The sequence below is a fragment of the Oncorhynchus gorbuscha genome, linkage group LG11 (genome assembly GCF_021184085.1).
Source record: "Oncorhynchus gorbuscha isolate QuinsamMale2020 ecotype Even-year linkage group LG11, OgorEven_v1.0, whole genome shotgun sequence".
Classification (NCBI taxonomy): Eukaryota; Metazoa; Chordata; class Actinopteri; order Salmoniformes; family Salmonidae; genus Oncorhynchus; species Oncorhynchus gorbuscha.
In genome coordinates, this window is record NC_060183.1 from 82725501 (window position 1) to 82739691 (window position 14191).

Genomic DNA, 14191 nt, shown 5'->3' on the forward strand with positions numbered 1-14191 from the left:
TAGTAATGTGAATGGGGGATCAGTGGTAGTAAATGTGAATGGGGGATCAGTGGTAGTAAAGTGAATGGGGGATCAGTGGTAGTAATGTGAATGGGGGATCAGTGGTAGTAAATGTGAATGGGGGATCAGTGGTAGTAATGTGAATGGGTGATCAGTGGTAGTAAAGTGAATGGGGGATCAGTGGTAGTAATGTGAATGGGGGATCAGTGGTAGTAATGTGAATGGGGGATCAGTGGTAGTAATGTGAATGGGGGATCAGTGGTAGTGAAGTGAATGGGTGATCAGTGGTAGTAAAGTGAATGGGGGATCAGTGGTAGTAATGTGAATGGGGGATCAGTGGTAGTAATGTGAATGGGGGATCAGTGGTAGTAATGTGAATGGGGGATCAGTGGTAGTAATGTGAATGGGGGATCAGTGGTAGTAATGTGAATGGGTGATCAGTGGTAGTAAAGTGAATGGGGGATCAGTGGTAGTAATGTGAATGGGGGATCAGTGGTAGTAATGTGAATGGGGGATCAGTGGTAGTGAATGGGGGATCAGTGGTAGTAATGTGAATGGGGGATCAGTGGTAGTAATGTGAATGGGGGATCAGTGGTAGTAATGTGAATGGGGGATCAGTGGTAGTAATGTGAATGGGTGATCAGTGGTAGTAAAGTGAATGGGGGATCAGTGGTAGTAATGTGAATGGGGGATCAGTGGTAGTAATGTGAATGGGGGATCAGTGGTAGTGAATGGGGGATCAGTGGTAGTAATGTGAATGGGGGATCAGTGGTAGTAATGTGAATGGGTGATCAGTGGTAGTAAAGTGAATGGGGGATCAGTGGTAGTAATGTGAATGGGGGGATCAGTGGTAGTAATGTGAATGGGGGATCAGTGGTAGTAATGTGAATGGGGGATCAGTGGTAGTGAAGTGAATGGGTGATCAGTGGTAGTAAAGTGAATGGGGGATCAGTGGTAGTAATGTGAATGGGGGATCAGTGGTAGTAATGTGAATGGGGGATCAGTGGTAGTAATGTGAATGGGGGATCAGTGGTAGTAATGTGAATGGGGGATCAGTGGTAGTAATGTGAATGGGTGATCAGTGGTAGTAAAGTGAATGGGGGATCAGTGGTAGTAATGTGAATGGGGGATCAGTGGTAGTAATGTGAATGGGGGATCAGTGGTAGTGAATGGGGGATCAGTGGTAGTGAATGGGGGATCAGTGGTAGTAATGTGAATGGGGGATCAGTGGTAGTAATGTGAATGGGGGATCAGTGGTAGTAATGTGAATGGGGGATCAGTGGTAGTAATGTGAATGGGTGATCAGTGGTAGTAAAGTGAATGGGGGATCAGTGGTAGTAATGTGAATGGGGGATCAGTGGTAGTAATGTGAATGGGGGATCAGTGGTAGTGAATGGGGGATCAGTGGTAGTAATGTGAATGGGGGATCAGTGGTAGTAATGTGAATGGGTGATCAGTGGTAGTAAAGTGAATGGGGGATCAGTGGTAGTAATGTGAATGGGGGATCAGTGGTAGTAATGTGAATGGGGGATCAGTGGTAGTGAATGGGGGATCAGTGGTAGTAAAGTGAATGGGGGATCAGTGGTAGTAATGTGAATGGGGGATCAGTGGTAGTGAATGGGGGATCAGTGGTAGTAATGTGAATGGGGGATCAGTGGTAGTAATGTGAATGGGTGATCAGTGGTAGTAAAGTGAATGGGGGATCAGTGGTAGTAATGTGAATGGGGGATCAGTGGTAGTAATGTGAATGGGGGATCAGTGGTAGTGAATGGGGGATCAGTGGTAGTAATGTGAATGGGGGATCAGTGGTAGTAAAGTGAATGGGGGATCAGTGGTAGTAATGTGAATGGGGGATCAGTGGTAGTAATGTGAATGGGGGATCAGTGGTAGTAAAGTGAATGGGGGATCAGTGGTAGTGAATGGGGGATCAGTGGTAGTGAATGGGGGATCAGTGGTAGTGAATGGGGATCAGTGGTAGTGAATGGGGATCAGTGGTAGTAATGTGAATGGGGGATCAGTGGTAGTGAATGGGGGATCAGTGGTAGTGAATGGGGGATCAGTGGTAGTGAATGGGGGATCAGTGGTAGTAATGTGCATGGGGGATCAGTGGTAGTAATGTGAATGGGGGATCAGTGGTAGTGAATGGGGGATCAGTGGTAGTAAAGTGAATGGGGGATCAGTGGTAGTAATGTGAATGGGGGATCAGTGGTAGTAAATGTGAATGGGGGATCAGTGGTAGTAATGTGAATGGGGGATCAGTGGTAGTAATGTGAATGGGGGATCAGTGGTAGTAATGTGAATGGGGGATCAGTGGTAGTAAAGTGAATGGGGGATCAGTGGTAGTAATGTGAATGGGGGATCAGTGGTAGTAAAGTGAATGGGGGATCAGTGGTAGTGAATGGGGGATCAGTGGTAGTAATGTGAATGGGGGATCAGTGGTAGTAATGTGAATGGGTGATCAGTGGTAGTGAATGGGGGATCAGTGGTAGTAATGTGAATGGGTGATCAGTGGTAGTGAATGGGGGATCAGTGGTAGTAATGTGAATGGGGGATCAGTGGTAGTAATGTGAATGGGGGATCAGTGGTAGTAATGTGAATGGGGGATCAGTGGTAGTAATGTGAATGGGGGATCAGTGGTAGTGAATGGGGGATCAGTGGTAGTGAATGGGGGATCAGTGGTAGTGAATGGGGGATCAGTGGTAGTGAATGGGGGATCAGTGGTAGTGAATGGGGGATCAGTGGTAGTGAATGGGGGATCAGTGGTAGTGAATGGGGGATCAGTGGTAGTGAATGGGGGATCAGTGGTAGTAATGTGAATGGGGGATCAGTGGTAGTGAATGGGGATCAGTGGTAGTAATGTGAATGGGGGATCAGTGGTAGTAATGTGAATGGGTGATCAGTGGTAGTAAAGTGAATGGGGGATCAGTGGTAGTAATGTGAATGGGGGATCAGTGGTAGTAATGTGAATGGGGGATCAGTGGTAGTGAATGGGGGATCAGTGGTAGTAAAGTGAATGGGGGATCAGTGGTAGTAATGTGAATGGGGGATCAGTGGTAGTAAATGTGAATGGGGGATCAGTGGTAGTAATGTGAATGGGGGATCAGTGGTAGTAATGTGAATGGGGGATCAGTGGTAGTAAATGTGAATGGGGGATCAGTGGTAGTAAAGTGAATGGGGATCAGTGGTAGTAATGTGAATGGGGGATCAGTGGTAGTAATGTGAATGGGGGATCAGTGGTAGTAAATGTGAATGGGGGATCAGTGGTAGTAATGTGAATGGGTGATCAGTGGTAGTAAAGTGAATGGGGATCAGTGGTAGTAATGTGAATGGGGGATCAGTGGTAGTAATGTGAATGGGGGATCAGTGGTAGTAATGTGAATGGGGGATCAGTGGTAGTGAAGTGAATTGGTGATCAGTGGTAGTAAAGTGAATGGGGGATCAGTGGTAGTAATGTGAATGGGGGATCAGTGGTAGTAATGTGAATGGGGGATCAGTGGTAGTAATGTGAATGGGGGATCAGTGGTAGTAATGTGAATGGGGGATCAGTGGTAGTAATGTGAATGGGGGATCAGTGGTAGTGAATGGGGGATCCGTGGTAGTGAATGGGGATCAGTGGTAGTAATGTGAATGGGGGATCAGTGGTAGTAATGTGAATGGGGGATCAGTGGTAGTAATGTGAATGGGGGATCAGTGGTAGTAATGTGAATGGGTGATCAGTGGTAGTAAAGTGAATGGGGGATCAGTGGTAGTAATGTGAATGGGTGATCAGTGGTAGTGAATGGGGATCAGTGGTAGTAATGTGAATGGGGGATCAGTGGTAGTAATGTGAATGGGGGATCAGTGGTAGTAATGTGAATGGGGGATCAGTGGTAGTGAATGGGGGATCAGCGGTAGTGAATGGGGATCAGTGGTAGTGAATGGGGGATCAGTGGTAGTGAATGGGGGATCAGTGGTAGTGAATGGGGGATCAGTGGTAGTGAATGGGGATCAGTGGTAGTGAATGGGGATCAGTGGTAGTAAAGTGAATGGGGGATCAGTGGTAGTGAATGGGGGATCAGTGGTAGTAATGTGAATGGGGGATCAGTGGTAGTAATGTGAATGGGGGATCAGTGGTAGTAATGTGAATGGGTGATCAGTGGTAGTAAAGTGAATGGGGGATCAGTGGTAGTGAATGGGGATCAGTGGTAGTAATGTGAATGGGGGATCAGTGGTAGTAATGTGAATGGGGGATCAGTGGTAGTAAAGTGAATGGGGGTCAGTGGTAGTAATGTGAATGGGGGATCAGTGGTAGTAATGTGAATGGGGGATCAGTGGTAGTAATGTGAATGGGGGATCAGTGGTAGTAAAGTGAATGGGGGTCAGTGGTAGTAATGTGAATGGGGGATCAGTGGTAGTAATGTGAATGGGGGATCAGTGGTAGTAATGTGAATGGGGGATCAGTGGTAGTAATGTGAATGGGGGATCAGTGGTAGTGAATGGGGGATCAGTGGTAGTGAATGGGGGATCAGTGGTAGTGAATGGGGGATCAGTGGTAGTGAATGGGGGATCAGTGGTAGTGAATGGGGGATCAGTGGTAGTGAATGGGGGATCAGTGGTAGTGAATGGGGGATCAGTGGTAGTGAATGGGGATCAGTGGTAGTGAATGGGGATCAGTGGTAGTGAATGGGGGATCAGTGGTAGTGCATGGGGGATCAGTGGTAATGAATGGGGTGGAAATTATTTTTATTTTTATGGTGTGTGTATGGGTCTCTGTGTGTGTGTGTGTGTGTGTGTGTGTGTGTGTGTGTGTGTGTGTGTGTGTGTGTGTGTGTGTGTGTGTGTGTGTGTGTGTGTGTGTGTGTGTGTGTGTGTGTGTGTGTGTGTGTACATGTGTGTGTGTGTACATGTGTGTGTGACGCATGTACAGTTTACAAAAAGGCTCCTTTTGGGGGAATGTAGTTTGCGAGTGGAGACTCAGAGAGATGCCAAACAATGATGTGTTTATTGACTTTAACCAAAAAAGGCAGTTTGGTGGGTTTGTGTCTCAGAGAGTGGATGACTGGATGGATGTATTCTCAATGGGTTTATTGTGGGTGTTCCTGTTCAGTGTTTTTTCTCAGCTAGCTTAACCAGGATGCACTGTACTGCTGTATGCTGAGTCTGTCCCTGGAGCTGGAGCTGGCTCTCTCTGGTGCTGGCTCCCTCTGGCTCTGGTGCTGGCTCTCTCTGGTGCTGGCTCTCTCTGGTGCTGACTCTCTCTGGCTCTGGTGCTGGCTCTCTCTGGTGCTGGTGCTGGTGCTGGCTCTCTCTGGTGCTGGTGCTGGCTCTCTCTGGTGCTGGCTCTCTCTGGCGCTGGCTCTCTCTGGTGCTGGTGTATGGCTCTCTCTGGTGCTGGCTCTCTCTGGTGCTGGCTCTCTCTGGTGCTGGTGCTGGCTCTCTCTGTCCTTGGAGCTGGCTCTCTCTAGAAGTGGTGCTGGAGTTAAGGCTGGTGCTGGCTCTCTCTGGAAGTGGTGCTAGAGTTAAGGCTGGTGCTGGCTCTCCCTGGAAGTGGTGCTGGTTCTCTCTGGCTCTGGTGCTGGTGCTGGCTCTCCCTGGAAGTGGTGCTAGAGTTAAGGCTGGTACTGGCTCTCTCTGGAAGTGGTGCTGGTTCTCTCTGGCTCTGGTGCTGGTGCTGGTGCTGGCTCTCTCTGGAAGTGGTACTGGAGCTTGTGTGTGCGTGTGAATATGAATGTGTGTGTGCGTTCTCTGCAGATCCTCTCAAGCTCTGTCAGGTTGGATGGGGAGCATCGCTGTACAGCTATTCTCAGGTCTCTCCAGAGATGTTCGATCGGGTTCAAGTCCAGGCTCTGGCTGGGCCACTCAAGGACATTCAGAGACTTGTCCAGAAGCCTTGGTGGTTCCAAACTTCTTCCATTTAAGAATGATGGAGGCCACTGTGTTCTTGGAGCCCTTCAATGCTGCAGAAATGTTTTGGTACCCTTCCACAGCTCTCTGCCTCAACACAATCCTGTCTCGGAGCTTGGTTTTTGCTCTGACATGCATTGTCAACTGTGGGACCTTATATAGATGTGTGTGTGTCATGTAGAAACATCTCATGGCTGATCAATGGAAACAGAATGCTATATTTAGAGTCTCATAGCAAAGGGTGAATGCTTATGTAAATAAAGTATTTTTTGTTTTATTTAATCTATATACATTTCATAAATTTCTAAAAAAAATGTTTTTGCTTTGTCATTATGGTGTAGTGTGTGTAGATTGATAAGGATTTTTATTTAATTTAATCCTTTTTCACAATAAGGCTGTAACGTAACAAAATGTGGAAAAAGTCAAGGGGTCTGAATACTTTCATTCTCAAATATACTTTACCTCAAAGATTATTTTAACGTTGCATGTATAGAAACGGAAATTGTTTCTAAACAAAAAAGTAAATGTTAGAGCGGTATACCTGAGTGTGAAGAGGGTTGTTTTAAAAGAGAGGGTGAAAGAGATGGCCTTCGCTGGCCCAATCTCTAAGTCCCCTCAATTTACAGAGAGAGAGAAAAGGTTCAAATGATGAATCCTGCCAGATTGACGAATCACACTTCTAATGAGTCAAAAATCCACCAAGCATGAAATCAGAATGAAATGTGTGACTATAATTCAAGTAGTGTTTACTCTAATCTCAGGAGGACTAACGCGGGGACTAAACCCTGGGAGAGAGAGAGAGAGAGGGAGAGAGAGAGAGAGAGAGAGAGAGAGAGAGAGAGAGAGAGAGAGAGAGAGAGAGAGAGAGAGAGAGAGAGAGAGAGAGAGAGAGAGAGAGAGAGAGAGAGAGAGAGAGAGAGAGAGAGAGAGAGAGAGAGAGATAGAGAGAGAAGGAGAGAGAGAGAGAGAGAGAGGATAGAGAGAGAGAGAGAGAGAGGGATAGAGAGAGAGAGAGATAGAGAGAGAGAGAGAGAGAGAGAGAGAGAGAGAGAGAGAGAGAGAGAGAGAGAGAAGGAGAGAGAGAGAGAGAGAGACAGGGGACAAATCAGAGACAGAAAGGCCATCTCCCCTCCTCTCCTTTCCTTTCTTTTCCTCTTCTCTTCTTCCCTTTCCACCTCTCTTCCTTCTCCCCTCCTCTCCCCTCCTCTCCTTTCCTTTCTTCTCCTCTCCTTTCCTTTCTTCTCCCCTCATCCCTTTCTCCTCTTCTCTCCAGCCCACTAACAATATTAAGCAAACAAACAGATGAATAACTACGAGTGCAGCTAAAACACTGAATCTGAAAAAATACCAAATAACTGGCCAACGTTTTCTCCCACTAGTCTACCTGTAGTATACCTGTACCTATACTACCCACTAGTCTACCTGTACCTATACTACCCACTAGTCTACCTGTACCTATACTACCCACTAGTCTACCTGTACCTATACTACCCACTAGTCTACCTGTACCTATACTACCCACTAGTCTACCTATACCTATACTACCCACTAGTTTACCTGTACCTATACTACCCACTAGTCTACCTATACCTATACTACCCACTAGTCTACCTATACCTATACTACCCACTAGTCTACCTGTACCTATACTACCCACTAGTCTACCTATACCTATACTACCCACTAGTCTACCTGTACCTATACTACCCACTAGTCTACCTGTACCTATACTACCCACTAGTCTACCTGTATCCAGACAACCCACTAGTCTACCTGTACCTATACTATCCACTAGTCTACCTGTACCCAGACAACCCACTGGTCTACCTGTACCTATACTACCCACTAGTCTACCTGTACCTATACTACCCACTAGTCTACCTGAACCTATGCTACCCACTGGTCTACCTGTACCTATACTACCCACTAGTCTACCTGTACCCACTAGTCTACCTGTACCTATACTACCCACTAGTCTACCTGTACCCAGACAACCCACTAGTCTACCTGTACCTATACTACCCACTAGTCTACCTGTACCTATACTACCCACTAGTCTACCTGTACCTATACTACCCACTAGTCTACCTGTACCCAGACAACCCACTAGTCTACCTGTACCTATACTATCCACTAGTCTACCTGTACCCAGACAACCCACTGGTCTACCTGTACCCATACTATCCACTAGTCTACCTGTACCCATACTATCCACTAGTCTACATGTACCCATACTATCCACTAGTCTACCTGTACCCATACTATCCACTAGTCTACCTGTACCTATACTACCCACTAGTCTACCTGTACCCATACTATCCACTAGTCTACCTGTACCCATACTATCCACTAGTCTACCTGTACCCATACTATCCACTAGTCTACCTGTACCCAGACAACCCACTGGTCTACCTGTACCTATACTACCCACTAGTCTACCTGTACCCATACTATCCACTAGTCTACCTGTACCCAGACAACCCACTGGTCTACCTGTACCTATACTACCCACTAGTCTACCTGTACCCAGACTATCCACTAGTCTACCTGTACCTATACTACCCACTAGTCTACCTGTACCTATACTACCCACTAGTCTACCTGTACCTATACTACCCACTAGTCTACCTGTACCTATACTACCCACTGGTCTACCTGTACCTATACTACCCACTAGTCTACCTGTACCTATACTACCCACTAGTCTACCTGTACCTATACTACCCACTAGTCTACCTGTACCTATACTACCCACTAGTCTACCTGTACCTATACTACCCACTAGTCTACCTGTACCCAGACTACCCACTAGTCTACCTGTACCCACTAGTCTACCTGTACCTATACTACCCACTAGTCTACCTGTACCCAGACTACCCACTAGTCTACCTGTACCCACTAGTCTACCTGTACCTATACTACCCACTAGTCTACCTGTACCTATACTACCCACTAGTCTACTTGTACCCACTAGTCTACCTGTACCTATACTACCCACTAGTCTACCTGTACCTATACTACCCACTAGTCTACCTGTACCTATACTACCCACTAGTCTACCTGTACCCACTAGTCTACCTGTACCTATACTACCCACTAGTCTACCTGTACCCACTAGTCTACCTGTACCTATACTACCCACTAGTCTACCTGTACCTATACTACCCACTAGTCTACCTGTACCTATACTACCCACTAGTCTACCTGTACCCACTAGTCTACCTGTACCTATACTACCCACTAGTCTACCTGTACCCACTAGTCTACCTGTACCCATACTACCCACTAGTCTACCTGTACCCACTAGTCTACCTGTACCTATACTACCCACTAGTCTACCTGTACCCATACTACCCACTAGTCTACCTGTACCTATACTACCCACTAGTCTACCTGTACCTATACTACCCACTAGTCTACCTGTACCCAGACTATCCACTAGTCTACCTGTACCTATACTACCCACTAGTCTACCTGTACCCAGACTATCCACTAGTCTACCTGTACCTATACTACCCACTAGTCTACCTGTACCCACTAGTCTACCTGTACCTATACTACCCACTAGTCTACCTGTACCCACTAGTCTACCTGTACCTATACTACCCACTAGTCTACCTGTACCTATACTACCCACTAGTCTACCTGTACCCAGACTATCCACTAGTCTACCTGTACGCAGACAACCCACTGGTCTACCTGTACCCACTAGTCTACCTGTACCCACTAGTCTACCTGTACCTACTAGTCTACCTGTACCTATACTACCCACTAGTCTACCTGTACCTATACTACCCACTAGTCTACCTGTACCCAGACTATCCACTAGTCTACCTGTACCCAGACAACCCACTGGTCTACCTGTACCTATACTACCCACTAGTCTACCTGTACCCAGACTATCCACTAGTCTACCTGTACCCAGACAACTCACTGGTCTACCTGTACCCACTAGTCTACCTGTACCCACTAGTCTACCTGTACCCACTAGTCTACCTGTACCTATACTACCCACTAGTCTACCTGTACCTATACTACCCACTAGTCTACCTGTACCTATACTACCCACTAGTCTACCTGTACCCACTAGTCTACCTGTACCTATACTACCCACTAGTCTACCTGTACCCAGACAACCCACTGGTCTACCTGTACCTATACTACCCACTAGTCTACGTGTACCCAGACTATCCACTAGTCTACCTGTACCCATACTATCCACTAGTCTACCTGTACCTATACTACCCACTAGTCTACCTGTACCTATACTATCCACTAGTCTACCTGTACCCATACTACCCACTAGTCTACCTGTACCTATACTACCCACTAGTCTACCTGTACCTATACTACCCACTAGTCTACCTGTACCTATACTACCCACTAGTCTACCTGTACCTATACTACCCACTAGTCTACCTGTACCTATACTACCCACTAGTCTACCTGTACCCAGACAACCCACTGGTCTACCTGTACCTATACTACCCACTAGTCTACCTGTACCTATACTACCCACTAGTCTACCTGTACCTATACTACCCACTAGTCTACCTGTACCCACTAGTCTACCTGTACCTATACTACCCACTAGTCTACCTGTACCTATACTACCCACTAGTCTACCTGTACCTATACTACCCACTGGTCTACCTGTACCCACTAGTCTACCTGTACCTATACTACCCACTAGTCTACCTGTACCTATACTACCCACTAGTCTACCTGTACCCATACTACCCACTAGTACTACCCACTAGTCTACCTGTAACTATACTACCCACTAGACTACCTGTACCTATACTACCCACTAGTCTACCTGTACCCACTAGTCTACCTGTACCTATACTACCCACTAGTCTACCTGTACCCAGACTATCCACTAGTCTACCTGTACCCACTAGTCTACCTGTACCTATACTACCCACTAGTCTACCTGTACCCACTAGTCTACCTGTCTACTACCCACTAGTCTACCTGTACCTATACTACCCACTAGTCTACCTGTACCTATACTACCCACTAGTCTACCTGTACCTATACTACCCACTAGTCTACCTGTACCTATACTACCCACTAGTCTACCTGTACCTATACTACCCACTAGTCTACCTGTACCTATACTACCCACTAGTCTACCTGTACCTATACTACCCACTAGTCTACCTGTACCCACTAGTCTACCTGTACCTATACTACCCACTAGTCTACCTGTACCTATACTACCCACTAGTCTACCTGTACCTATACTACCCACTAGTCTACCTGTACCCACTAGTCTACCTGTACCTATACTACCCACTAGTCTACCTGTACCTATACTACCCACTAGTCTACCTGTACCTATACTACCCACTAGTCTACCTGTACCCACTAGTCTACCTGTACCTATACTACCCACTAGTCTACCTGTACCTATACTACCCACTAGTCTACCTGTACCTATACTACCCACTAGTCTACCTGTACCCACTAGTCTACCTGTACCTATACTACCCACTAGTCTACCTGTACCTATACTACCCACTAGTCTACCTGTACCTATACTACCCACTAGTCTACCTGTACCTATACTACCCACTAGTCTACCTGTACCTATACTACCCACTAGTCTACCTGTACCTATACTACCCACTAGTCTACCTGTACCCACTAGTCTACCTGTACCTATACTACCCACTAGTCTACCTGTACCTATACTACCCACTAGTCTACCTGTACCCACTAGTCTACCTGTACCTATACTACCCACTAGTCTACCTGTACCTATACTACCTACTAGTCTACCTGTACCTATACTACCCACTAGTCTACCTGTACCTATACTACCCACTGGTCTACCTGTACCTATACTACCCACTAGTCTACCTGTACCTATACTACCCATTAGTCTACCTGTACCCACTAGTCTACCTGTACCTATACTACCCACTAGTCTACCTGTACCTATACTACCCACTAGTCTACCTGTACCTATACTACCCACTAGTCTACCTGTACCTATACTACCCACTAGTCTACCTGTACCTATACTACCCACTAGTCTACCTGTACCTATACTACCCACTAGTCTACCTGTATGAAATAGATTGTGTATCCCAAATGTCACTCCATTCCCTTTATAGTGCACTACTTTTTTAGTGCACTACTTTTGAGCACTATGGTAGTGCACTACATAGGGCTCTTTGGGACTCATAGGTGTCTTGAATTATGAACTTTTATTCTGGGAATACGCTCCAATGGCATTCGCTACTGCTCCATATGCAAATGATTTAGTCTCCATTTGGGAACTATTCCCAGAGGTTGGTCTCTTTTGTCTTGGATGCTTGTGTGTGTGTGTGTGTGTGTGTGTGTGTGTGTGTGTGTGTGTGTGTGTGTGTGTGTGTGTGTGTGTGTGTGTGTGTGTGTGTGTGTGTGTGTGTGTGTGTGTGTGTGTGTGTGTGTGTGTGTGTGTGTGTGTGTGTGTGTGTGTGTGTGTGTGTGTGTGTGTGTGTGTGTGTGTGTGTGTGTGTGTGAGTGTGTGTGTGTGTGTGTGAGTGTGAGTGTGAGTGTGTGCTTTTTGGCAAGCGCTCACACTTCACTTGCTAAATCTAGTATAGAGAGATACAAAGCCGTGCTGTCCCATTTACACGGGCTAGCCAACAGAATCAAACTACTAGCCTCCGTTTACACGGGCTAGCCAACAGAACTGTCCGACTACCCTCTGTTTACAGGGGCTAGTCAACAGAACTGTCCAACTACCCTCCCGTTTACAGGGGCTAGTCAACAGAACTGTCCAAATACCCTTCCGTTTACAGGGGCTAGCCAACAGAACTGTCCGACTACCCTCCGTTTACAGGGGCTAGCCAACAGAACCGTCCGACTACCCTCACTCCTCAACACACCCATCACTACTATCTCCTACCCTCACTCCCCAACACAACACACCCATCACTCCTATCGCCTACCCTCACTCCCCAACACACCCATCACTACTATCTCCTACCCTCACTCCCCAACACAACACACCCATCACTCCTATCGCCTACCCTCACTCCCCAACACACCCATCACTACTATCTCCTACCCTCACTCCACAACACAACACACCCATCACTGCTACCCCCTACCCTCACTCCACAACACAACACACCCATCACTCCTATCGCCTACCCTCACTCCCCAACACACCCATCACTACTATCTCCTACCCTCACTCCCCAACAAACCCATCACTACTATCTCCTACCCTCACTCTCCCCAAACACAACACACCCATCCCTCCTATCTCCTTCTCTCACTCCCCAACACAACACACCCATCCCTCCTATCTCCTTCTCTCACTCCCCAACACAACACACCCATCCCTCCTATCTCCTTCTCTCACTCCCCCAACATAACACACCCATCACTACTATCTTCGAACCTTAGTCCCCCACTCCACAACACACCCATCACTTCTATCTCCTATCCTCACTCCCCAACACAACACACCCATCACTGCTATCCCCTACCCTCACTCCACAACACACCCATCACTGCTATCCCCTACCCTCACTCCCCAACACAACCTTCACGACTTTCTCCTACCCTCACTCCCCAACACACCCTTCACTACTATCTTCGAACCTTAGTCCCCCACTCCACAACACACCCATCACTTCTCTCTCCTACCCTCACTCCCCAACACACCAATCCATCCTATATCCTACCCTCACTCCCCCAACACAACACACCCATCACTACTGTCTCCTACCCTCACCCCTCCAACACAACACACCCATCACTACTGTCTCCTACCCTCACTCTCTCCAACACAACACACCCATCACTGCTATCTCCTACCCTCACTGCCCAACACACCCATCACTACTATCGCCTACCCTCACAACACAACACATCCATCACTACCATCTCCTACCCTCACTGCCCAACACACCAATCCCTCCTATCTCCTACCCTCACTCCCCAACACACCAATCCCTCCTATATCCTACCCTCACTCCCACAACACAACACACCCATCACTACTATCTCCTACCCTCACAACACAACACATCCATCACTACCATCTCCTACCCTCACTGCCCCAACGCTACACACCCATCAATAATATCTCCTACCCTCACAACACAACACCCATCTCCTTTTAGTGGAGGAAAACAGTATAACTGGTATTGAATATTTGTAGGAATATAATTTTTCCACACAAAAATTAGTTTTATAATTTATATTGTTTTCATGTTTGTTATCACTTGGTTGACATTGACTGTGAGTTACAATGTCATTATATTGTGGGGTACATTTGTAATATTGTCAACTATAAATT

The 14191-nt window shown here is 46.8% G+C and overlaps 1 protein-coding gene across 15 annotated transcripts in view; it reads left to right on the forward strand.

Moving 5' to 3' along the window:
* LOC123989556 (transcription factor 4-like) overlaps positions 1 to 14191 on the forward strand; it is a 474938-nt gene that overhangs the window by 295336 nt on the left and 165411 nt on the right. The gene's annotated exons all lie outside the window — the stretch shown is intronic.